The 24,402-nt window shown below is 38.6% G+C and overlaps 1 pseudogene; it reads left to right on the forward strand.

Annotated features, from left to right (window-relative positions):
- The first annotated feature begins 4,335 nt into the window (after positions 1–4,335).
- Positions 4,336–24,402, forward strand: part of LOC122100580 — a 64,115-nt pseudogene continuing 44,048 nt past the window's right edge.

Below are 24,402 nucleotides of genomic sequence, written 5' to 3' on the forward strand. Positions count from 1 at the left end.
AAACTGAAGAGCACAAGGATAGTGCCCAGGTCCAGAGTTCAAGACCCATGACCAACAAAAAAAAGAAAGCTAACAGCAAATCAGTTTGGGATAGTCATGGATTATGGAGGAAATTTATTTTGAAAATTTACATTAAGAGAGATCAAGCATTGGGTGCCAGTAGGTTACCTCTCTAACCTCAGAGCTTAGCCTCCTGAATAGTTATAGGATTACAGGCTTGTGCCAGCTTGAGGATTCTGATTTGATGCCAGCTCTGACAGGAAAGTTTAAGAGATTCTTATCTCCAATTAACACCCCTCAAAGATATAAGCCCAAAGTAGACCTATGGCTAAAGGGGTAGAATATTAGTGTTGAGCAAGAAAGTTAAGGGAGCCAGGTGTCAGTGGCTCACACCTGTAATCCTAGCTATTCAGGAGGCCAAAATCTGATCATCACAGTTCAGAGACAGCCTGGGGAAGGAAAGTCCAAGAAGTTAAAAGTGGAATTGTGGCTCAAGTTGTAGAACACTAGCTACAAAGTTCAGGGACAGCTCCCAGGCCTTGAGTTTCAAGCCCTAGAACCAACACACACATACACACACACACACACACACACACACACACACTCATGGTACACACAGACAAACACAAAAATTAGTGCAACAAATATGACAATACATAAAAAGAACTATGCATTGTGACCAAACACATTTTATTCTAGGTGTAAATTCTGGTCCAACACTTGAAAATTACTTGATGTAACCCATTCAATCAACAGGCCAAGAATAAAAATTCATGATCACATTGGTAGCTGTAAAAAAAGCATTGGAAGTATTCCTATACTCATTTATAATTAAAAATAGGGAAACTAGCATTAGAAGGGAACTTCCTTCACTTGATAAGATACATCTACAAAAATATAAATGGGATAATTATCATAATGCTGAGAAACTAGAAGCTTATCCACTAGGATCAGGAGCAAGTCAAGGATGTTAATGCTCATAGTTACCATGGTACTAGAAGTCCTAGCTAATGCAATCAGATAGGAAAGAAAATAAATAGTTGTACAGATTGAGAGGGAAGAATTAAACTGTGTTCATCAGAAAAGGCATGATTGTTTATGTAGAAAATCTGAGAGTAGACAAAAATTAAAAGATTTCTTGTTGAAGACTAAGGGATAGTAACACTTACTGCTAGGAGGACTTCCCTGCAATCTTAGTCAATGGAATTCCAAGGACGCAATAATGTGTTTCTTCTCCTGCCTCCTTGGTATGCACAAGACTTGTCTTTCTGGATTCTTTCAGAGTCATCTTGAATTTTCAGGAGAAACTCCTACACCCCAAACCTTGACCCTAGAACAGCCCACATAAAATATATCTCTCTTTTTCATGGGGAAAGCCAAGCCAGGCTTGCCTGACATTTAGAATTTCTTGGGACTGTTGAGACATGTCATCAAGGGCCAGGAATTCCATGATCCAGCTCCTAAACTGCACTGAAAAGGCTTCCCTGGAAGAGGAAAGCTCTTGTGTTGTGCTTTTCTGATACCTGCAGCCACTGGGAAGGAGGGGGATAAATCAACCATCATAAACTTCTGGTTCTTTTTATGAGTCTTTTTAAATTTTTTTCTTTATCTTTTTTTTTTTTTTTGAGTCTTATCGAGGGCGTGGTGTTGAAAATATATGCAAGGCTCTGATGAGAGGCTGTTCACAGTGCTAGAAGGGCCCTGTCAGGCTAGATAGCTTTGGTTCCTAATCATGCATAAGTTTGTGGGGGACACTTATGGAAACTAGAAGAAACAGCTGTTTACTCCCCAGATTGTATGTATATTAGTATTTAATGGGTAAAGATGTATCCAACATGCCTTGGATTAACATGCCACATATCCCATGCCATATCTTCAATACTCTCTACTGGAAAGTTTCAAACTACTCCCCTATCATAACCAAAGCATAGACTTGGATAAAGATTATAGCCACTCCCTTGGGCTGTGAGTTCTAAGGCCTCAGGTCTCCCTATCCTTTAAGACAAGTCAGTATCAGCTCATTTGTGCCTATAATTATGCTGGAAATTTCCCAGGATGTTTGACTTTAGAACTGCATGGCTCTGAACTTCACCTTGGCCCGTGAAGGAAAGCATGAAGGATCTTTTCTTGGCAAGGAATATACCCTTATTCAGGCTATCCATTGTTCACCAAGGGTTCATTAGGCACTAGTCTTGATATCATGAATCTTCTTTGGCATTTATGTTAGTTAAATTAATTTTCCAATGAATTACAGGGATGTTGCAACATCTTAGTTCTTAGCCAGTGGGAATGAAAAAAGAATGAGGCCAACTGTAGCTTTAAGTGGTGCCTGCGCTTTCCTCTGTATAAAAAAACAAGCAGGGAAAGGAATGTTGAGATAAAAAAAAAACAGCTCCTTGGAGTAAACAATCTAAGGTACAAGATCAACCATGGTTCCTTAGGGGGACATTGAGGAAGTAAAGTTCTGCTTGCCCTTAATTCACTGGCAAATAATCTTCCTCTGGTCTTTCCACAGTGTAGGTTTTGATATCCATTAAATGCTGTTAGAATTCTATACTTTGACATAGAAATATATAGATTCATAATAGGTGGTTGGGAGAAACTTCAAGCAAGACAATGAGAAAATACTTCTCTTCTTTTAAATTGTAAAAAGAGAGCCGTTATTCTAGGTCAGAATCCAATCCTTGCAAGTGACATGTGTAAACACCCTGGCTTCAGAGGTTGTTGCCATGCTCTGTGGGAGCATGCTTTGTGGGGAGGGAACTGTCTCAGCAACTCACACAGCTTAAGGATATTCAAACCCTTCCGGTGAAATTAGTTCATGGCACTCTTAGATTCTTATATGAATGAGGAATGAGAGAACAAAAACACAATTCACAGGCTATAAAGAACTATAATATACAAGGGTATCATTCATTATTTCCTTAAAAATTATTCTTCCTCAATGAGTTAAAAAAAAGGAACAGTCAAGCCAGGCACTGATGGCTTATGCCTGTAATCCTAGCTACTCAGCAGGCTGAGATCTCAGGATCACAGTTCAAAGCCAGCCTGAGCAGGAAAGTCTGTGAGACTTTTATGTCCAATTGACCACCCTAAAAGCTGGAAGTGGAGCTGTGGCTGAAGTGGTAGAGTGCAAGCGTTGAGCAAATAAAAGCTCAGGGGCAGCTCTGAGGCCTTGAATTTCAAGCTCCAGGAGTAGTGCACACACAAAACTGTTACAGATGAGAAGTGAGACAACAAATCACAGACTTGGAGAAATTATGAATTCATGCAAGAAACTCAAAAGTCAGTAGTAAAAGAAAAACTTTTAATGGAACAAGAGGTTTCCTTAATTATTTTTCATTGTTATTATAAAGGTGATATACAAAGGGGTTACAGTTATGTAACTTAGGAAACCAGTACATTTCTTTTTGAGCAATGTCACCCCTTTCCTTGCTCTCTCCCAGTTAAGGACAACAGATTTGAATAGACACTTTTCAAAGAAGATAAAGGGATATCGAATAAGTATAAGGATGTTCAGTTACATGTCCTTAGGAAAGTGCAAATTAAAATAACAAAAAAATACTAAATACTTATTAGAATGACTCAAAAGAGCAAACAAACAATACCACTACTCAGCCTCCAGTGGCTCCTGCTTGTAATCCGAGCTAATCAGAAGGTTGAGATATGAGAATCCTGCAATATTATTCACTGATAAAAAAAGAAATGAGCTGCAGAAGTACAAAAAAGATAGGGAAGAACCACAAATGCATATCACTAAGTGAAAGAAACCAATCAGAATTGCAACTGTTCTGGAAAAGGCCAAACTGTGGAGTCAGTGAAAAGATTAGTGGTTCACAAGAGTAGGAGTTAGGAAGGGTGAATAGGCAGAACACTGGGGACTTTTACAATACTCAAACTGTTCTGTAAGATTAACTATAGGTTAATCTGTTATTATACACTTGCCCAAACCACATACTGTGCAATAGCAAGAATGTAACCTACACTTGAGTAAAATGTTCTCTGTGACTGTGACTGAGAAGAATCAGGGTAAGAAAGGATGGACTTTGTTCTTAGGAAAAGAGGAAGAGCATTGGGAATCAAACAACAGGTGATAGAGCCCGGTGCTTTTGGCTCATCTCATGCTTATAACCCTTGCTACTCAGGAGGTTAAGATATGAGGTTTGTTGTTCGAAGCCAGACTGGGCAGGAAAGTCAGTGAGACTCTTATTTCCAACTAGCCACCAAAAACTGGAAGTGGAGTTGTGGCTCAAAGTGGTAGCTCAATAGTTTGTGCAAAAATGCTTAGAAACAGTGCCCAGGTCCTGAGTTTAAGCTCCACAGCCAAAAACAACAATGACGGTGACAACAACAACAACAACACAGGTGAAAGAACAGTTGAAAAGGCTTAGACAAATGGAAAGCCTTATTCAGAAGGAAAAAGAATGCAGCACAAAACCTGGATCCAGCAGGAGAGGCGTGAAACTGAAGCCACAAGCACAAGGTAAGTCAGGCCATCCTTTCCAGAGAACAATCTGACAGTTCCCAAATCTTATATATAGTACAGAAATATGGTACAACACTGAATCCTCATGTCTGATAAGCCAGTACTTAGGGAATAAATCTATTTTTTCACTACTCATATCTCAGAGAGCTATGGCTGGGGACCATGTTAAGGGGGAGGGGTGGGGCTATTATCTGAGATTGAGCTATTCTGGGTTCCTGAAATAAATTATAAATCAGGATTTCAGGAACCTCTTCCCCATAACCACCATAAGTGCTTGAGTGGGACACAGCCAAGAGAGGTATTCATGTAGGGAAATGTTTTGAGTTAGACCCCCTGAGAAGACTAGAGAAGTGGGGAGCTCAGAATTTGAAGAGGTTGATGGCTCTGAACACCTTGTAGGTTTGGTGGGGATATAAATTAGTGAAGACACTCTTCATTATAGAGGTTCATAAAAATATAATATCAAATGATCCTTTTATACCACTCTTGTATGTTTATCTGAAGGAATATAAGGCCAGAATACAATAGAGATACCTGCATGTTCATGTTTGTTTATTGCAGCATTATTCATAATAACCATCTAGCTATGGAATCAACCTAAATACCAACTGACAGATGAATGGATAAAGGAAATGTGGTTTATCCACACAAAGGAGTGCTATTCAGTCATAAAGAAGAATGAAACTGGGGATCCTCATGATAAATGGAATAAGCCAAGCTCAGAAAGACAAATGCCACACGTTTACTCTCATGTCTGCAATCTGGATCTAAAACCAGGATGTGAACATTAAAGCATGATTATTTTGGGGTGAGGAAACCAGTGGGAGGTAGGAAGGAGAAGAAAGATGATGAGAGTGCAAGAATGTGATTTAAGTACATTGTATGCAAGAATGAAAATATCACAATAAAACCCACTTAAGGAATTTTGCAAGGTTAAAAAAGAGAGAAGTTGGAGGCAGGAGAAATAAGAGAAAATACTGGTATAAATATGATTAAAGTATATTATTTACATATATGGAAATATCAAAATAAAATCCCTCGCTTTGTACATTTAATATATGGTAATAAAAGACTTAGAAGTGATAGTATTGCAAAAAATACATAAAAGAATGAACCCTAATGAAAATTATGGACTTTAGAAGATAACATTGTACCACTGCAAGCTCATTAACTATAACAAATGCACCATGAGTGTCTGGAATATTAATAGTGGCTGTGCATGTGTGAGGATGAGAGATACCTGGGAATGCTCTGTACCTTGTGAACCTAAAACTGCTCTAAAAAGAATTTTTACTGAAATAATGGACATTATCTAGCAGACATTAGGGAAAGATTCCTGTCTTTAGTAAAAGAGATAACTTGGCAAGGAAACCCCCATTATAGACTTCTTCCTCCTTGCTTTCCATACGGTATGGAAGAAATTGTTTCTTGGCGCTGCCACAACTCTCCTATGACCTAAGAGGAAGAACCATTGTAAAAATACTGATTTAGAGACCTGACATTATTAAGCTCCTGAATCAAAGCTACTAACCTTGTATTTGTTAGGAGAAGGAAACATTGTTAGTGTTTAAGGCAGTTTCAAATTGTACTTAGTGGATGTGAGGGCGATCTGGCTGCGACATCTGTCACCCCATTGATTGCCAGGGTTGATTCGGCTGATCTGGCTGGCTAGGCTGGCTGGCTAGGAGGGTGTTCCCTTCCTCTCTCACCGCTCCATGTGCGTCCCTCCCAAAGCTGCACGCTTGGTAGAAGAGGACGACCATCCCCGATAGAGGACCGGTCTTCGGTCAAGGGCATAAGAGTAGCTGCGCTCCCCTGCTAGAACCTCCAAACAAGCTCTCAAATTGTACTTAGTATTTTTATGGTTAAAATAATTTTTGTTGAAATGTTACAAAAATAAAATTATTTTTCATCTTTAGCTCATGGTTACCTTGGAATCTCGCAACTGAAAACAGTAGTCAGACTGCTTTACTGGGCTGTTGTGAAACGTCCCACAAACCTGCCTGGTGCTTGTGGTTTAGGTCAGTCATCTTAGCTACTTGAGTGTCAGAGTCCTGAACATTAAAATCTCAGTTTTAAGCCAGCTCAGGCATATACATCTGAGATACTTTTATCTCCAATTAACTAGGGAAAAGCTGGAAATGGAGGAAGTGCATGCCAAATGGTAAAGCACCAGCCTTTAAAAAAAAAGATAACTGATAGTGTCCTGTTCTGGAATTCAAGCTCCAATACTGTCACAAACAAGTAACAAACAAACAAAAAACTCTCCATAAACCTATTTCATATTCCCTTAGATTCTGAGTACATGTTTCTAGATTCCAAGCAAGTCTGAATTGCTTCCTGTTCACTAAGCAAATTTCCCCACCAGGTGACAACTCCATCCAAATGGGTCAATCCACTTCTAGCCCCAGCTTTAATCATTTTTAACCCCAGGGTGTTGTTTTATAAAGCTTGATTCATCAACTTTTATCTCTTTTGTTGTTCTGGCTGATGTTCTTGGTTGCCAACAATAGCAACTTTTTGTAGTTAACATGAGATGAAAGATAATTTATGGACAGGATACTGGTAGCTCAAAGAATCAATGAAAAGGGTCACTTTAGGATGCCTTGAATGCCTACCATTATTTTTGTCATTTTGAATTCTAAATTGTTTCCCGTTTCTTTGCTATCATTTCATTCTTAAGATTCTGGATAAGAACACCCAATCAGCCAAGTCTTCCTACTTTGTGAAGTTCTTATAATGATGGATTCTATAAACATAGGAAGCAGACTTTAAGGCTGAGCAGTACCCTTCAAAAGGTAAAATAAAGACAAATACCAAGTATTTCTTGTCACTTTCCTTGCTCTCTCTCAAGCTTCTCATATTTTTTTCTTTTAATGGTGCCCCTAGATGGTGGTCTCCTGGAGTGATGCTCATGTTTCAACTGTATTCTTCCTTTTTTCTCATCTGAATTCTTATTCCTTCAGGGCACTGATCTCTGCTTTTGGATTACTAATTCACAGTTTAGAATTAATGAGTTTTAACAGCTGAAAGCATGATCTGACTCAGAAATATTTTCCCTTTAGAAAAATAAAGCTTGCTGTCATGATGCAATCACCTAAGGGAAAGGAACCCTAAAAATGAAAGGCAGTGACATGAAAAGTTTGCTTATTTCCTATTGCCTCATCCCCCTCTCATTGCTCTCTTGCCAAGCCCAAGAATAGGAGATGAGTATCTGGAGTATCAAAGTAAGAGCTGAGATAAAGCAAGAGTGGTATGAAATTCTGAGGATGATTGTGTGGGGCTGAAATTGCTGACCATAAAGAAGTTCAGTCCAGGCTGGACACTGGTGGTTCATGCCTATAATCCTAGCTACTTAAGAGACTGAGATCTGAGAGCCCCAATTTAAAACTAGTTCAGGCAGAAAAGTTTATAAGACTTTTATTTCCAATTTGCTACCAAAAAGCCAGAAGTGAAGGTGTGGCTCCTAGTCTTGTGCAAAAAAACTAAGTGACAGTGCTCAGGCCTTGAGTTCAAGCCCCAGGACAAGCACACACACACACACACACACACACACACACACACACACACACACACGCACGCATGCACACACACACACACACACAAATAAATTTAGTTCGTATGATTTGATTTGGTTTCAGGCAGAGTGATAAATTTGAGGAATTCCAGCTCCAAGATGGCTCTGAACATTTTAAGATAGTTGCCACATCTCTCTTTTGTTTCTTTTTGGGGTTGCTTGCCTACAAGATATTAAGCCCTACCAGAAGATTCTCAACAAGTCCAATAGGGACACCAACCACATCCCCAGAGTTCTCTGCTACAGAAAGTATACTGGGTCTGCCATTTGTTTTGTTGTTGTGCTCCCATTCAATTGTGAGGCAGAAGTCAGATGCCTGGTTTCATGGAGCAAGGGAGAATGACTTCTTTCAAAGTAGATGAAACCTAGGGAGGTATCTTGGCCTGGAAGAAAGGAGTGAGACATTGCTAGATCAAAAGTGATTCTTCCTGACTACAACAATATCTACTGCTCCTGTTTTCTGAGATTCAACATCACATATAATCTGTAGCTTATCATTTATCTGTTAATCTATAGTATTGTGTGCTCTCTATGAATTTTCTGTAGCATGGTAGACCTGCAGTGGTTTCCCACCCCACACTAACTAGTGATTTTAGTTAGGGTTGCATTTGCCTTGCAATTAAGAGAAACTCAACTATAGTAGTTTAGATAAATAAGAGTGTTTCTCACACAGCAAGGTATGTGAAGTGATTACTAATCATTCATTGATTTCAGGACTGACATCATTGGCATATCTTTGGCATTTTGCTCATGGACACAAAAATTGTTACTGATGCTCTAGCTATCATAACTCCATTTGAAAAAAAAATAGGAGGAAAGGGATGTGTTTATCCATGTAACTATTTAAATCAGGAAGTACACAGATTTCCCAGAATCCCTAACATTCTTTCCCTTAGGTCTCTCTGGCAAGAATTATATAGTATCTCTAAGGGCACAAAGCCTTAAAAAGCTTTCGAACAACCTCTAGGGAAAAAAGGTGGACAAATGAGCATGTATTCTTTGTGTTTGCCATAGTTGACCTTTCTTCAGCCCAACTTCCAACCTTTTTGTCTCCTTATCTCCATCTTTTAGAGATGGAGTATATGAAATGCCATTAATTTTCTTAAACCTTCTTCTCTCAGCTTGTTTCTAATAACTAATGTAAGGATCTGCTTATTACATATACCATAAAACATAATTGACTGGAATTGTCTTTTTGCACTCAGTAGTTGTTATCTGCCCCTACATGAATGCCAGGCCAAAAGCTTTCTTGATGCTTCAGTGTTCTAAATACTAATGTTATTACTAGCAAACAAGCCAATCAACCACTGTTTTTGTTTTATGTTTAGATCACTCCTCACATGTTTTTATTCCTGGAAGGCTACTGCCTTTTGGTTTTCATCTTGAGACCAAAACCAATATTTAACTCTGAGAACAAGTGATGACTACATGTCTAGTAGTTTTTTCTACTTTTGCTTTACCGTAGAAAAATGTAGGAGGTATGGGTGATGGATCCATTTTTTTTTCTTTTATTTGTGCCAATTTGTGGCTTGAACTCAGGGACAAAGCTTTTTCATTGAAGGCTGGTGCTCTACCATTTGAGCCAGAGCTCTACTTCTGCCTTTCCAGTGGTTAATTGGAGATAAGAAGCTCACAAACTTTCTTGCCCAAGCTGGCTTTGAACTGTGATCCTTAGATCTCAGCCTCCTCAATAGCTGGTATTACAGGTATGTGTGAGCCATCGGGGCTTGGCAAATTTGTTCATTTCTAAAATACATTTATATCCAGCCATGCCTTAATCTCCAGCACTGTGGCAATTATTTATAACTTTTAATCATTATTTGTCACTATTTAACACTGCAAAAACCTCCTACCTTTTTTCTTTCAATTTTTATATTTCTTGTCACCATTTCATAGCAATGAAAGTCATATTAAATTTTAGATTAGATCATGTTGACTGCCTGCTTGAAATACTCCAATGGTTTTTCTTGAAATTTATATTCATGGCTCACAAGACTCTGCATGATCTGGTTTATATCAGTCTTTACAACTTCATCTTCCACCTCTCTTCACCTAACTGCAGTCTCATTACTGTCCTTGGGCTTTGCATTATCTGTTTATTCAGCCATATGACTGTTCTTCTGAACCTTTCAGGTGTCAGCTGTTATACCACCTGCACAGATACCTTTTATCTGTATTGGTTGTCTTAGTCTTCATTAAGAAAATATCACAAATCAAGTGATGATAGAAATTTATATCTCTTAGTTCTAGAGGCTATGATGTATAAGATCACAGTGCCTGTAATATTTGTTTTTGGTGAAGACTTCCTGACTTGTAGGTGACTATATTGCCATTACTATTTCTCTGAACGTGCATGGACAGAGCCAGAGCAAGCTCCCTGGTATCTCTTCTTAGAAGGACACTACGTCCATCAAAACAGGGTTTTCTCCTCTTGATCTCATCTAACCCTAATTATCTCCCAGATGCCCTGTTTCCAAATGCCATCACATCAGGATTAGAGCTTCAATCTTTGAATTTTGCATGGGGCACAAACCTTCAGTCTTCGACATTATTTGATATAGCTCTGGACCACCAGTCTACTCTTTATCATGTTACCAAATTTCATGTTGCTTGTATTATTTTGTATCACTTCTGGCAGAATCTGCCTCCTACTGTTGTTTACTTGTTTGTTATCTTTTTCTTTCCATCAGAAAGTAAGTTCTGTTAGAGTAAGGTACAAGTGTATTTTCGTTGATCACAGATATATTCCCAGTGCAGAGAACAGTGCCTGTCATGGCTTAGTAAATTTTTCTTTAATGAATTCACTGATTCTGAGCCTTAAATCTGTTACAGACATCCTAACTCCAGTAAATGGGACCATGTATGGTTCAGGGTGGTATTTTGTGGTTTTTGGATTTACTGTCAGAACATGTTTTAGAAGCTCTAACACTCTTTGTAACGTTCTCCAGGCACTTATCAAACTTCTATTATAGTTATGTGTAAATTTATCCTGTCCAAGGTGAAGACTGGCCCTATTCTTATTATGCACCTCAATGAATACTGCGGTCAGTACCAATAAGTAGATTCACCCATTTTTTTCCCCTGGGAATTTAACATGTTTGCAAATCCAAGAAGCTGGTAACACTCTTTGGAGAGAAGAATCAGTTGCTTCCTAGAATGAAGGATATTTAATTTCCATTGTTTTATTTATTTGTTCATTTTATGATTATTTTTTACATTTAGTAAGAAGACTGTTTTATTAAATTACACATGTAATTCAGTTGTATTGGACACAAATACCTTTCATTTTATTATGCTTATGTAGTCGTATAAGGTGGTTTCAATTCAACATGTTAGTTTGTGAGCAAAGTTCATCTTGATCCATGTCTCCTTTCTGTCATTTACTCCCATTTCTACCTAGATCAGAAGGAAGAAGGAGGCACCTTCATTACTAGACATAAGAGCATAGCATAAGCAAAGGCCTGGAGATATATAGCGTATTTTTATTTACTGGGGAATTACAGTTACCAAGTCACAGTAGCAAACCTGCCATTCAGAATTTTATTGACATCTTTTTTTTCTATGCTAGACTTGGGGCTTGAATACAGGACATGGACACTCTCCTTAAGCTTTGTGCAAAAGGCTAGCATACTACCCCTTCAACCACATCTGTATTTTAGTTTTTGGTAGTTAATTGAAGATAAGAGTCTCATAAAATTTTTTCCCAGGTTACCTTGGAAGATCTTAGCCTCCTATGTAGCTAAAACTACAGGAGGGAGAGACTGGTGCCTGGTTTCATTGACATCTGCCACTACAGAGCTGCTTCAATGGCTGTTCTGTTGAGTGTTCCCTTATTGCCAGAAACCAATCACTGAGTTGGAAAAAGGAAAGTTTGTTCCATGTTGATTTATAGGGTCCTTGTTTTTCTCTCATCTTTGTGACAAGATTTGTAACTTTGAAGCTTCACACACGAAAGAGCAATTCTGAATCATATGGTTATCTCAGCTTTGCAGCTCAGTTCAAGATTAGCAGGTGGCAGGAGCAGAATGACTCATAAATGTCATCTTCAGTGGCGTTCACTCTCTGAAACCCCCTCCAATTTGCACCAACTTCACCCTGATTCTCTCTTACAATGGATCTCTTATTCCATCATACATTCTGGAAGGTCTCCAGGTTCTTTACGTAGCAAACACCCAGAGTTCTTCACCAATACTAAGTGCAGGAGAAAGGAGAGCGCTTATTTCCCTAATGGTGCCGGCTGCCTTCCCTGGGGCCTTGGACACTGAAGCTTATGCTAATTTTCATGGCTAAGTTAAGCTTACTTATGTTACAGGCTGTTAAATACATCCACTTTCCTGGCAACCTTCATTTGTTGTGTGAGCATTAAGCAAACTATTTTTGTTAAAAGTTTTCAGTGTCAACCTGCTAAATTCACATGCTAATGTAAGCGTATACATGTACACACATATATGCACACACACCCTGCTCTCTCATTCCTTTCTGAATTACATTTTCTCTCAGATGCCTAACATGATGCTCATGATTAAAATGCATGCTGTGACAAGAGCAGCCTTTGTATTTCTCTCAGCCCTGAAGGTCTAGCCACTCTTTTGTTTCTTCCATGAAGGAGAGGCCAGGATCATCAGCTTGTGATGCCTCTGGACCTGAGAAAAACAAGCCAGTTGAATCATTATTTTATGTGTCTTTGCCACATGCAAATCACAGCTTTGGGCCCTTCCAGTGCTGAGAGGAGGGCAACAAACTGTTTAAGAATGAAATTCCTAGCTGGGTACCTGTGGCTCACACCTGCAATTCTAACTACCTCAGGAGGCTTAAATCTGAAGATACTGGTTCAAGCCACTTCAGGTAGGAAAGTGTATGAAAGTCTTATCTCCAATTAACCAGCAAAAAACAAAAATAGAAGTGTGGCTCAAGTGGCAGAGGTCCAGCTTTGCTCCAAAAGCCAAGCAGGAGTGTGAGGTAATGAGTTCAAGCCCTAGTTCTGGAACAACAACAACAACCCAAACCCCACAGAAACATGGAAAATGTCAGTCATATCTCCAAGGATAAATGTAAAGTCCTTTGGAGTTCCATGAAGATGTAGGAAAAGACCACAAATCATTGTGAATCAGCATAAATTTCAGATAGAAGGTAGAATTTTACATAAGCATTGCATTAACATTTTATGGGTAGTTTAAGTTATAGGTGATATATTCACATGGTTTAAAATTCTAAAGCTGTAACAAGGTAAACAGTAAAAATCCAAAATATGTCAGGCACTGGTGGCTCACACCTGTAATCCTAAGTACTGAGATCTGAACATCACAGTTGGAAGTCAGCTTGTGCAAAAATTTCTGTAAAACTCTTCTCTCCAATTAAATACCAAAAAAAAAGCTGGAAGTGGAGCTGTGGCTCAAGTGATAGAATGCTAGCCTTACACACAAAAGCACAGGGACAGTGTCTAAGAACTGAGTTCAAGCACTGTCTTTTATATTAAGCAAAAGGGATATTCCCTTTTGCTTAATATAAAAGACAGTACTCCTACTATACAAACTGTTCCTATTTTTCCTTCCTTTTTGACATAGCTTGGAGATTGTATCCTTAAGTTGCATGTGTTTCTTTTTCTGTGGTCCATTGGATGAGATTGTATTCCACAGTATCTAATCTAATGGTAGTACTGATAAAAAGCACTGGTTTGGGAGTCATGAAACCTTTCCGAGCACTAGTGTGTAAGTGAGCAATGAAAATGTTGCAGTAAATCTCCTCTAAGGAGCTTTAGCTGCTGAAATAGAGTGAAAGCGTAGGAGGAGGCATGGAGGCAATCATCTGAGGCAAACAGAACAACAGGTAAAGAAAATCTTATAGGAGAAAATGTACAAGACTTTCAATGCCAAACATGTCCATTTGGTGGAAAGGCTGAAGCCTATTACCCTGGTGGTTTGTCATCATTACTGGCAAAATGTTTGGATACATATGTAGGGATTTTCAATGATGTGAGTACAACCCATACATCCATGCACTTGGAGAATAGTCCAATTGAAAGAAGCCTCAGATGTACCCCAGGCTAATCTCAAGTTTGTGATCCCTTTGCCTCCCCCTCCTCCTCCTCATAGATGACTCACATCCACCTCCATGACAGTCATAATATTCAATGTATATATGTGAAAATGGAACTAGTAAAATTGAGTCAATGGGTGGGTTTGAGAGAGATGGGGGAGAATGATGGAAGAGGTGACATTAATTCAGATGTATTGTACTCATAATCTGACATGTTGAATTGAAATCTCTTTGTAAAATTACTTAAAGAAAATAAAACAAAGTGTGGAAAAATGGTTAAAAATTAGGAAATGTTCTCATGACCTTGCTCATGTAACTGTAACCCCTCTGTACAGTAATTTTACAATAAAAACATATAAAAATTAAACTCATTAATTTTTTTTTCTGTCAGTGCTGGAGCTTGAACTCAAGGCCTGAGTACTGATCCTCTGCTTTTTTGCTCTAGGCGAGTGGTGTATGACAGGAGCTACAGCTATACTTCTGGCTTTTTGATGGTTAATTAGTCATAAGAATCTCATGGTCTTTCATGCCCTAGCAGCCTTTGAACTGTGATCCTCAGATATCTCAGCCTTTGGAATAGGTAGGATTATAAGCATGAGCCACTACCAACTGATGTCTCTCCATTTTGTTTTGTACCTTGTACTCAAGGATTGGGTGTTGACCCTAAGCTTCTTTTGCTCAAGATAAGTGCTCTACCAGTTGATCCAGAGCTCCACTTCTGGCTTCTTTTTTTGTTTGGGTATTTAATTGGAGATAAGAGGAGGCAACAAGGCTGGATAAGAAATGTACTCATGCCAGATGCTGATGGCTCACACTTGTAATCCTAGCTACTCAGGAGGCTGAGATACGAGGATCAATGTTCAAAGCCAGTCCAGGCAGGGAAGTCTGAGAGACTCTTATCTCCAATAAACCACTAGAAAACTGGAAGTGGTGCTGTGGCTCAAGCAGTAGAACACTCACCTTGAGCTGAAGAGCTGAGGGATAGCGCCCAATCTCCGAGTTCAAGCCCTACAACTGACAAAAGAAAGAAAGAAAGAAAGGATGAAAGAGAGAAAGGAAGAAAAAAAGAAAGAGAGAAAGAAAGAAATGTACGCATTACCTTGCTCATGTCACTATAAACCCTCTGTATAGTATTTTCTTTTTTTGTACAGTATTTTCACAATAAAAAACTTTGAAAAAAGATAAGATTCTTATAGTCTTTCTTGCTTAGATTGGCTTCAAATTGCAATCCTCAGATTTCGTACTCCTAAGTAGCTAAGGTTACAGGAATGAGCCAGTGGTGCCCAGATCTCCTAGATCTATTTTTAAGGAATGCTGAAAGTGAATTTTACAACTTCAGTGCGGGGAGGGGGAGTAGCTGTGGAGGTGGGGAGGGAAGGGATGGTAGGGGGAAACAAAGGAGGAGGCAACAATGCTTAATAGGAACTGTACTCATTATCTTGCTCATGTAACTGTAACCCCTCTGTATAACATTTTTACAATAAAAATGTACAAAAATAAATAAAAAGAATGGTGCCTCAAAGACCAATGTGCATCTAATATTCACATCTCCTCTGCAGTGCTGTGGCAATGGCATAAGCAGCCTTACCTTACACACCTGGGGTAAGGATAAACTCACCACCTCACATGCCACTACTCATTGCTCCCTCTCAATTGCTATGAAGGTTTCCTTTGTGTTGAGCATGAGCATTTTGTTTGCTCATTCACTCAACAAGTTTCTTTCAAGCCTTTACTGTAGAAGACGCTGTACATTGCAATACTGTGATATATAGAGCTGTAAGAATGATTTTGAAGTACTTCTCATAGAGATTCATCTGACATTAAAAAAATCCCTCTTCTCTCTTTAGTTAACCAGGGCCAAGCTAAAGTTTGGAATACCTTCTCCACTCTAATTTATATACCTATCAACAAGCAACTTATCTCAACTCCAAGAATGGTCTGAGAGGTACAAAGGAGATACAAGGTATTACCATCAATGATGACAGCACTATTCTATGTATAAGATGTCATTAGTCTATGTTACATTTGGCTCACAGCATGCTTTGCAGCCAACTAAATTCCCAAGGCCTTTTTGCATGTTTTGTACATCTTGTACTTGCACTTGTGTGTTTGATTTTGTGTGTGTGTTTGAGAGAGAGAGAGAGAGAGAGAGTAAGAATGTGTACTGAGGCTTGAACTCATGACCTCAAACTCTCTCATAGCTTTTTTTGCTCAAGGCTATTGCTCTAGCACTTGAGCCACAGCTCTACGCTCATCTCCTAGCTGGTTAATTAAAGAGTCTTTTGGGTTTATCTGGCTGGCCTGGCAACAAATCAGGTTTCTCAGATTTCAGCCTCCTGATGGCTAGGATTATACCCTTTGATTTTTTCAGCAAGAATAAGGCTCAACTCTGCTGGGCTGGTACACAGTCAGCTTGATATTTATTTATCCAGTGGTTTGCTGCAACAAACTTTGTGTAATACTCTCGTGAAATTCAGCGGCCCAAACGTCTTCATCATTTTTTTAACTTACCAATGTAGGAACCCTATCAACAAAGAAAATGGAATTATTTTGGCATGGTTTGTTCTTAGTGAAACCATTCGAAAGAGAAACCATTCGAATCTCTAATGATCATTGCTTTTCCAAGTACTCACAACCATCTGTTTAATAATCTGTTTTGGAAGTTTGCAGGCAATTGCCATAAGCTCACTGGGCTTTAGCTTCTGGTATTATCATTTTCCCTCTTTGGAGAAGAGACACATTTGCTCAGCTTCAAACTTTTGGCACATCTCCCATCCTCTATGGTTTCTGAAAGATGATCAGTTGTACTACAATTGTTTCCTCAGGTTGAAAGCCACTTGTGATGTGATCCATAAAGTGTTAGAATATCTGAGTTGGAAGGAGCCTTAGAGATTATCTAGTTCAAGCTCTTCACTGTATAAGAAGGGAAATGGAGTTTCAGGGAGGGTCCAGAATAAATACCAAGCTTGATGCCTGTTCCAAAGAAGACCGGAAGGAAAGTTCCCCAATATTGTTACTTTTCTCAGAAATACTCATTCACCACATTGACCACATTCTTTATGAAATTTAGGTGTCAAGGTAAGATAGGAATATAGTATAAACTTGACACAAACATAGACCTTTCACCTTTCCCCAACTTTGAATCATAGTGAGAAGAGCACAGTATTGAGATTCAAGAGCCCTGGATTTTATTCTTTGTTCTCTAAGGAAAGGGATGTATGCATTACCAAGTCATTTGCACTTTCTTTTCTTTTTTATATTACTATCTTTAAGTAGTTGTACAAAGAAGTTCCCATTCTGCAAAACAGTATATGAGTACAAGATGTCTGACAATATCGTCGCCCATGGCTCCTACCCCATCCCTTCTCTGACATTAAAAAAAAATGAGATTAGGTGATTACATAAATTTCACAGTATTGTGGAATAGTGATACTTAGTTAAATTCACAAACACATTTTAACCTTCACAAGGCACATTGTCATTATAAAGCATGGTGTATACAGTTCGTGAATTCTATGAGCTTTGACAGTACAAATTATTTCTTCCATATCAGGTGATATTTACATTTCTTTCCTTTTGCTTAGTGTAAGCTATTCCCTCTTTCCCTCTCATTCTTCCCTTCCCATCGCTGTTTTTGGGTTGCTTAGTTCATGTTCATCTATGTCCACTGCAGCTGATGGGCCCCTTTGTTGTATGTTGTTGTGTTTCTCACTTATTCTGTGTCCTCCTCCTGTATTCATAGGCTCAATGTTCTCATTTCTTTTATGATCTTTTTGATTTTTCCCATATTTGCTCACTCAACAAACATTTATTAAAGAAGTACTTTGTTTAAGGCTCTGAATGAGGTCTTCTTAACATAGATGAATTTCTCAAATGAATTTTACTAATGAATAGCATAAATAAATTTTGATGGAACAAGAGTAGGAGTCATCTTTGCAATAATTTCCTCTAGGATAAATGGGCTTGAACATTGTTCACAGTGCAACTATTTAAGAGTACCAAATGACTCACTGGCCAAGAAAATCTGAAATGTGGAAGGGGCCTTAGAAGAAGGATCAAAGCAAGATCAGGTGTTCTGCCAGGCCTTTTCACACTTTCACATCCTTAGAGTTGCTTGTTGCCAGTGATCAGGTCTATAATCCTCAAAACACAGGAGACTGAGACCTAGAGAGTTGAGGATGGAAGCCAACCCAGGCAGCAAAGCCTTCAAGACTCTATTTCAAATTAACTAGCAAAGTGCTGGACTAGAGGTATTGCTCAAATGCTACAGCACCAGCCACGAGCTACAAAGCTGAATGAAAACATGAGGCTGTGAGTTCAAGCCCTGGTACCATACATGCACATGCACCCACGCCGCCCCCCCCACACACACAAGAAAAGAAAACTTTAAAGCTCCAAAGGTGTTGATCTTTCTATCTATCCATCTTTATTTCTCTCCTACTCTCTAACTTGTCTTTTTCCACCTCTTCTCCTCTCTTCATTTCAAGTGTATACTTCTCCCTTTGGGAGAAGTCTAGCCTTCTACTCTCTGTCTGGTAGAAGGAAGGAGGACATTGATTTTAAGTTTAAATATTATTTTTATCACAGTAAAGCAAAGATTAGGAGTGGAGAAAGGACTTGTTTGAATCCTTATACACATAGGTGAGTGGCAGAGAATCAAGGTCTCTATAAGATGGATGTATAGTTCTTAAGTTACAGCTATGCTACTGCAGGATCTCTAGAGGCTATGTTCCCATGTTTTCTTTTTTTCCCCCCTCTCTTTTTGGCAGTTCTAGGACTGACAGCAGGGCCTTAAACTTGCTAGACATGTGTTTTATTATTTAAGCTCTGACCTGAGCCATTTCTGCTTTCATTTTTATTTAATGTAGGATCTTAAGTTTCTACCTGGGGCTGGCCTCAGACCTCTATCATTTTACCTATGCTTCTAAGTAGCTAGGATCACAGATAAACACCACTATATTCAACTTGGTGGTTCTCATGCGATTTCAACAACTTTTTGCATTGGTAGACTTTAACTTTGATTTTTGACCCTCTCTATCTCTACTTCCCAAGTAACTATTTTTTAAGCAGTAGAGCTTATCTTCTTCTATCAGTAGTGAAAGAGTCCAGAATATAGACTCTGGAGTTGGATTGCCTAAGATAGTATCTCTATCACTTAATAGCTGTGTGATTTAGGCAATTCACCTAACTTCTCTGTGATTCAGTATGTCACTTGTAAAATGAGGATGTAAAAGTCCTATTTTTTTTCTTGAATGTTTCTGAGGATTATATGAATTAAGTAAGCTATTATTTGATAGTCTTTTTTTAAAACAGGGTTTTTATTTTTTATTGTTATTATTAAGGTGATTCACAAAGGAGTTACAGTTGTATTTGTACCTCTTATTACAATGATTGGTCGGGGTACTTAATAAGTAGTGTTACATATCTAATTAAATGGCCTTGCCAACCTTCTTCCCATAAGCTATCAGAATCATAATGCATCCTGTTCAGTTATTTCTGCCCAGTATCTCCCCAGATTTAGTCAAATAAACAATGTAGTATCGTGTCAAGGGTTCTTTGTTTTGGGGGGGGTCCTGTTGTGGGCCCTGAACTCTGGGCCTGGGCGTTGTCCCTCAGCTCTTCAGCTCAAGGCTAGCGTTTTACCACTTGAGCCACAGTGCCACTTCTGGCTTTTTTTTGCTTATGTGGTGCTGAGGAATCGAACCCAGGGCCTCATGCATGCAAGGCAAGCGCTCTACCACTGAGCCACCTTCCCAGCCCCGTGTCAAGGATTCTTTAACTTGGGAGTTGATTGTTAATATCACTGTTATGTTATGGGGGAAAAGTGAGTGATTTCCACAAATTGAGCCTCAATTTTCTCTTCTGTATAATGGGGTATATAATTTGTCATATATAGAATGTATATGTATGATACATCTTATATATAAAAGATATTCATGATTATATATTATATATGTATGTATATTTTATGTTGTATAGTGGTAAGTTCATTGTATTCATAAACTGTTTTGTTGAGTGAAGTTCTTTGTACAACTACTTAAAAGTAATTAAAATATATTTTTTAAAGAGTAAGAGTACCTTATAAATATGTTAGAATAAAGGAATAGGGAGGAGAGGAATGGAAGAAGAGTAGTTGGTCTTTTATTTAGGATAGTTAGGGAAAGAATTTCTAGGGAGGTAGCATTTGAACCAGATAACTGATCAGTCAAAATGGAAGAAACACGGGAAGATTTAGGTCAAAAGCACTCTAAGCAAAAGCAAATATATACTTAGTTTATTAAAAGAACAGGAACAGAGGCTAACAAAGCTTAAGAACCGATACAGCTTTACAGCTTGGGAGGGAAAGGAGTCAGGGGTTGGGAGGGAAAGTGGGAGAAAATGAGGGAGGAAGTAACACTGTTAGACAAGAAATATACTCATTATCTTACTTATGTAACTGTAACCCCTCTGTACATCACCTTTACAATAAAATAAAATAAAATTTAAAAAAGAAAATACAAGATGGGGAGACAATAGGCTGTAATGAAGTAGAAATCATAGTAGATATCAAAAGATTTGAATTCTATCCCGTTATCCCACCTTGGAAGTGTGACCAAAAATAAATTAATTAAATAGGACTATAAAAAAGATGTGATACAGGAACCACACCTTGCAAAACTGTGCTGTGACTGACTACACAGATAACATATCAAACCATCATCACTCAGTATGGAAGGTGAAACTCTTGACACAAGCTTATTCGTGCTTGTATGTTGCTCAGAAGACTACAAACTGAGTCTCGATTTGCATACTCACACATGTCCTAAAATGAAGATCACTATTTTAGCAAACCACTGAATTTGCTAATACGAGTAATCTTGCCAAGATATCCTATGATTAACTTCCGCCTTAAATATACTATGGCCCATCTTTCTTTTACTGTGCCTATTTCCTTATAAGTTATAGAAATAAATACATTCATGTCAACAAATGTGTTTATGATGGTCCTTGAGTAGTGGATTTCAATGGTATATAGCACATTGAGCAGAAGGAGATGTAACCACAGAAGTATGGGGAACTACAGCAGTCTTCTGGAGGCTGACAATATTTTAAGATTGAGTGTGAGTGTAATGGGAATATTGCCAAGCTCTAGTGGTTCATGACTGTAATCCTACCTACTCAAGAGGCTGAGATCTCAGGAAAGCACATGAGACTTTCTCCAAGTAACCACAGCCAGAAGTGGAGCTGTGGCTCAAGTGGTACTGCTCCAGCATTGAGCAAAATTACTAAGGGATAGTGCCTAGGCTCTGAGTTCAAGCCCCAGTACTAACATGCGCACACACATAAATGTAATGGGGCTATTGAGGGGTGTTTGAGCAGGAAAGTAATCTGATCTTATTCACATTTTGATGAATCATCTAGGCTTTTGTGTACAAATAAATGCAGATAGGGAATCTGAAAGTGGTTTATAATCACTACTATGCTGTGCATATCTGAGAGGATTATTAATAATGAAGTTACAAGTCCAAAAGATAATGAATGTATACCAAAGAGCTGGCAGGAGGCAAGAAGGAATGTTGGAAATTTTGTAAAGAATCTAATCAGAGCTGTGGCTAGATATGTGAGTCATGGAATGAAAAGTGATGGGGAAACATCCAGTTTACCAGCTGTAGGCCTGAAGGAACAAGGCAAAAAAATGGTTGTTAATTGCAGAAGGGAGCTGCTCAACAACACCTACAGCTGTTGAAAGGATAATGTAGTAACTGTAGAACTACAGTGGGACAGAATGGATTTTGATGTTTACTTTCTTTTCTTATTCTCCAACCCCTGGTTGATGTGTCTTCTAGAGTGAAAACAACTAGAAAATAGAGAGCAAGGAAGCCTGGGGGATGTGATCCATAGAGGTCAGCTTTTAAGGATACAAAGCAGAATGGAAAAGGTTGGGAATATACAGACGAAACCTAGTACCAATGGTTTAGAAAAATTAGGTATGAGAATGAGCACCCAGCCATTGCTTCCTTAGAAAACTGCAATAGTCTGTCACCAGATTTTTTTTTCTGCTTTTAAGTCTCTCCTTTTTATATCCACATGAAGCTTTCAGAGATCTTTTTTTAAAGCCTAGTCATTTACCTGCTTATAATCTTTACATAATTCACTCCTGCCCTGTCCAAGTCCTTAGCCCAGCATGATGGGGGTACTGAGAGCTGATGCTTTTAAAATGTCCATTCTTGCCAGTCCCTTACTGAGCCCAGACTATTTTAGTCTCATTTTCCTATGTCTACCATACCCTACTCTTGGGAACAAATGTGTAGTTGGTGAGTCAATATGCTCCCTCAATATATCCCATTGTTTCCTACATCTGTGGCCTTTGTCCATACCGGATCTCTCATCTAAAGTGCCTATAGAAATTTCACCTAGAGATATCCTACCCTAACTTGGAAACTTTAAATCCCTGACATTGTTCTAGGCATAGCTAAACCAGACCTTTTCTGTGTACTTGGTTAAATGGTGAGCTTTCTGAAGTGCAAGATTACAATCTACTTCTCTTTTTTGTGCCCTTGCTGTTAGTTGGCTAGCTCAGTGCCTGCTATCGAAAAAAGCATCTGCCAAAATAAAACTGAATGAAACTTTCCCTGCAGTTCTGTGTCCCCATAAGCTAATGTTCATCACAACAAAAGCCGGAGACTCTACAAGACCTCAAATGCCTTCTGACTCACCAAAACAAAATTCAATTAGCTTCTGTATTGTTCAAGTGTTTTGTCTATGCCACTGTATCTCATTTTCGAGATATGGTCACAGGCTCTGTTACACATAACAACTCTTAATCTGACAATTCATTAAGCTAGGCCCCATCCCATTCTCCTGTCATCAGGGCTCAGTGACCACTATTGTCCACCTACACATTATTTTTTAGTTGTTAAAATGATGTTTTTTTCTCCTGTCAAGCATACATTCTGTCTCTGTCTCAGCATGAAGTTGATGGTATGAGTAGTTCATGTGCTCTGCATATAATAGGCACCTTGAGAAACTCCTGGCAAGACACGATTGTTTAGCACAGTTCCATTAGATGTACTAGATACCTAGGCAAATAATAAGTTGTATGGACAAGAAGGAAACCTAAGGGGCAAGAGCCTTAGTCTTGGATCCTTATAGCTGCAGGCAGGGCAGGCAGGGTCTAACTTTGCAGGTCGTCACTGGTATTGGTCATAGTACTTTTCTACTACCCTAGCAAAAATCTGTTACCTTCTTTCTTCTACAGATAGGGGAGGATGTTTATTAGATATCTAATCTTCATGAGATTAGATGCCTAACTTTGCATCAGTGTAGGATGATGTTCAGAGATGCAAGAAGTGAGAACAAGGCTGTACACCAATGAATAAAGTGCTAAATGGGATTTGTAAATCTCCTTTGCTCTATACCCTTAAATTCTAGCAAAAAAAAAATCCTAGCCAGTTATACAACAACCTTTGGTGTAGTAAAATAAAAACCCTATATTCACAATCTCCCTATTCCTAGGGATGGCTTTTCCTCTATTCATGACCATTGGGCCTCGGATAACATTTTCCTTTCAAACTACATGCACTATCTGGGAGTGGTAATGTACTCTTGTAATCCTAGCACTGGGAGCCAAGAGGATGATGAGTTTGAAATCATCCTGTGCTACATGGTAAGACCCTGTCTTGAAATGAGACACTACAAAATAGAAGGGCTGAGAATGCTGCTCAATGATAGAGAACATACCTAGTTTGTGCAAGGATCTGGGTTCCAACCCCAGTAACCAAAAACCAAACCAAGCAAAAATACAACACAACATAACAAAACTCACATGTAGAATCCAACTACCTCTAATAATTATACCTCATTCTATACCACTATCATTTTTTCCTTAGGCTACTTCATTAGTCCTGTAACTATCACTCTTGTCTTTATCATTGATTAAGCCAGCAGAAGTCTTTTCTTTTTAAATTTTTTATAATTCTTTTTTGTATACATTTTTTATTGTAAAGATACTGTACAGAGGGGTTAGAGTTACATGAGTAAGATAATGAGTACATTTCCTATCGAGCATTGTTACCTTCTCCTTTGTTTTTCCCCTACCATCCCTTCCCTCCTCACCTTCCCAACTCTTCCCTCCTTATCCTGAAGTTGAAAAGTTCATTTTTCAACATAGTATCTTGTACATCTCATTATTATAATGGGTCAACTTGTATTCTTGTTTCATCATTTTGTTATTTCCCTTCCCCTCCACATATTAGAAAAATGTATATACAAGATTTGGGGCACTGGAATCAAATACAGTGAAAACAGGGGTTATACCATGGGG

Source organism: Dipodomys spectabilis, unplaced genomic scaffold, assembly GCF_019054845.1.
Source record: "Dipodomys spectabilis isolate Male_0828 unplaced genomic scaffold, ASM1905484v1 ptg000586l, whole genome shotgun sequence".
NCBI classification, from domain to species: Eukaryota; Metazoa; Chordata; class Mammalia; order Rodentia; family Heteromyidae; genus Dipodomys; species Dipodomys spectabilis.